Consider the following 2773-nt stretch of genomic DNA (forward strand, 5'->3'; position numbering starts at 1 on the left):
CTGGCACAGCAGGCTGACCCCCGGACCCTGCGCCTGCTTGCAGGTGCTTTAATCCGCTGAGCTATTTGGCCCTAAGCCATTTCGTTCTGGTCATCTGATTCCCATTTCTCTACCTTTAGTCACTGCTGCAGGGTTCTGTCTGCAAGTAGCCAACAATTACATGCAGGAAATCTTGGCATCACTGACATACTGGTCCTCAGTCTGTTCCCGCAAAGCTCTCTGTCGCAGGGAAGTCAGCTGTTAGTGATGCTGGTAACATTTTCTCGTTCTCCAAGGGACAGGAAGGTGACCTTCTCCTCTCCCTCTGATGGCTCAGCAGGTTACTCCCCCCAAACCCCCACCTGCCCCGTAACTAAATGCCAGAGATTACCAGGGACTTAGACTCCAGAGACAGGAAGACATTTATTGTAGGAATATGGACACGTCTTCAGATTATAATGCTAAGTGAAATGAGTCAGTCAGGAAAGGTTAACCATTGCATGGTCTCTCTAAGGTGAGAGAACAGTTTCAAGGAAAAAATAAAGAGCCACATTGAGAAGCAGGGTGTGGCCTCAGGAGGTGGGAAAGGGGTGGAGAGGGGGGAGAAGGGAGAGGGAGATGGGGAATAAAAGTGCTCAAGGTTCTGTATGTACAGGTCCCAAAGTCCCAGCTGAGTGTGACCACCAGTAGGTTTTCTGGCAGTGCAGTAGAGGTAGGCAAGATAAAGGAAGCCCTTATTAAGAGGGTCGAGGGCAGATGGGTCAGGTCGATCCTCTGGCCTGAGACAAAGAAAGCTGAGGCTTTTACAGACTTTTCTCAAGGCTGGAGCTTGAGGAGGATGTTTAGAAATGTCCGAGGAGCTGATTGGGTCTTTTCCATGGCAGTGGGAAAGGTGAAAGGAAATTGCACCCTGGAGAAGAAGCGGGGAGGTGGGCTCCGGGAAGATGAGCTGTTGTGTTAAGGGCTTCAGCCGTGTTCGATGCCCACCATAATGCTTCAGTGATTCCTGCTAGGGCCAGAACACCTACCAACCACTATGCACGGCAGACACGTACTGATGAAAAGTAAAACAGGAAAGGAAAAACAAAAACAAAACAAAACAAAAAATCCCTAAACCCCAGCAACAACAACAGCGACAGAAAAGCAGTAGATTTTGTTAGGTTTTTTTTTTTTTTTTTTTTTTTTTTTTTTTTTGGTGGTGCCTCAGAGAAGCAGAAATAAAAGAAGCGAGGGAGCCTTTACTAACTCTGAAGATGCAGAGCAGGTCTGTGGCAGGGAGATGGGAGATCCTCCGACCTGAGACGATGGAAAGCGGGGCGTTATGGACTCTTGGGAGGGGCAGTTTGAGAGGCAGGTTTAGTGACACCTAAGAAGCTGATTAGGGACCCCCTTGTGGTGCAGGAAAGGAAGTTGTATGCAGGACAGGGGTTGGGGTGAAGGAAGAGGCGGTCTCTGGGAAGGTGAGCTGTTGTTTTGGGGCTTCAACCATGTCTCATGACCACCACAATAATTCAGCTATTTATACTCAGGCTGGAACCTATCAGATTTAGCTCTTAGGTAACAATTTGCCCATCATGGAACTGACAGCTAAAGAACACGATATGTGAGGAAGGTCTTCAACATGCTAACGCATATGCAAGCATTACACACACACACACACACACACACACACACACACACACACACACGGAGGTCACACCAGGAAACATGATACAAGACCTGCAGAAAGCACTCAAGAAACTAGTACTTAGACTTAGAGGTAAAAGTCACCCTTAGAAAGTGATTTTCCTTAATCAAGAACACTGTGGCAAAGGATCAATCTGATTCGTCAGAGACTTCAAGAAATTAAAGCTATTTGTGAAACAAATTCAAAAGAAGCATCAGTAGATCAACTTACGGTGACCCCCAGAAAGCTAAGACTGAGATGCACACGCAGGGGGAATGGGTAAGAAAAAAAATTGCAAAAGGATTAACCTTGGAGGTCAACAGCCTGTGAACATAAGCCGCCGCAGAAGGAGTGAAGAACTGTCAGCCAGGTAAACCAGAAAGCTTCCCACGAGGGAAGGAGCGCGCCCTTGGAGCAGTGGCGGTGACCCGAGGCCCGCGTGCTGCAGTGGGCTGTTGGCTTCACCGAAAGCTCTGAAAGTGTCCCCATCGCTGTTCTAGACTGAAAACGCACAGTACATTCCCAGGGCAAAGAGTAATAGATGATGGAAACCACTACAGAGCGGCCCTGAGCAGGATTTACTGTTAACCAACTGGCTTTCCATGTTTACCCGTGAGGCTGTCGAAGGCCTAAGCCCCTTGTCTAAGGCCGCAGCTGAGGATGCCTGGCTCCAACTCCAATAAACTAAAAAGAGACTGCAGCCACAGCTCCACATTCCTGTAAGTTCAACCTAAAGACAAGGTAGCTGTCCTGGTTGACATAATTTACTACGTGAGGGTCTCCTAAGGTCCTGCTAAAATTTCTCTTAGATTCTTGCGTTTTTTTCAGTGTCCTCTTCCTATGTTTGAAAACCAAATACGTATGGGTCGCCCAGAAAAGGTGTTGGTCCGAGCACCCAGAGAATCTTCAGTTCTATTAGAGAGTTGTGAACCTCCCGGAGGCCAAAAATCATGTCACTGGTCTCTTTTATTTAAGCCTTCGCCGTCTACTCATTTGGGCAATTGTGGGCCTGATCCATCTGCAGGAACTAATGGATAATAGTAAAAGGCGAAAGATTTATACAATCTGAAGAGAAACAAGAGTACTAATGGATAATAGTAACCCCTTAAATAGATTCTTTCCAAGGCT

Source organism: Octodon degus, unplaced genomic scaffold (genome assembly GCF_000260255.1).
Source record: "Octodon degus isolate 3935 unplaced genomic scaffold, OctDeg1.0 scaffold00057, whole genome shotgun sequence".
Classification (NCBI taxonomy): Eukaryota; Metazoa; Chordata; class Mammalia; order Rodentia; family Octodontidae; genus Octodon; species Octodon degus.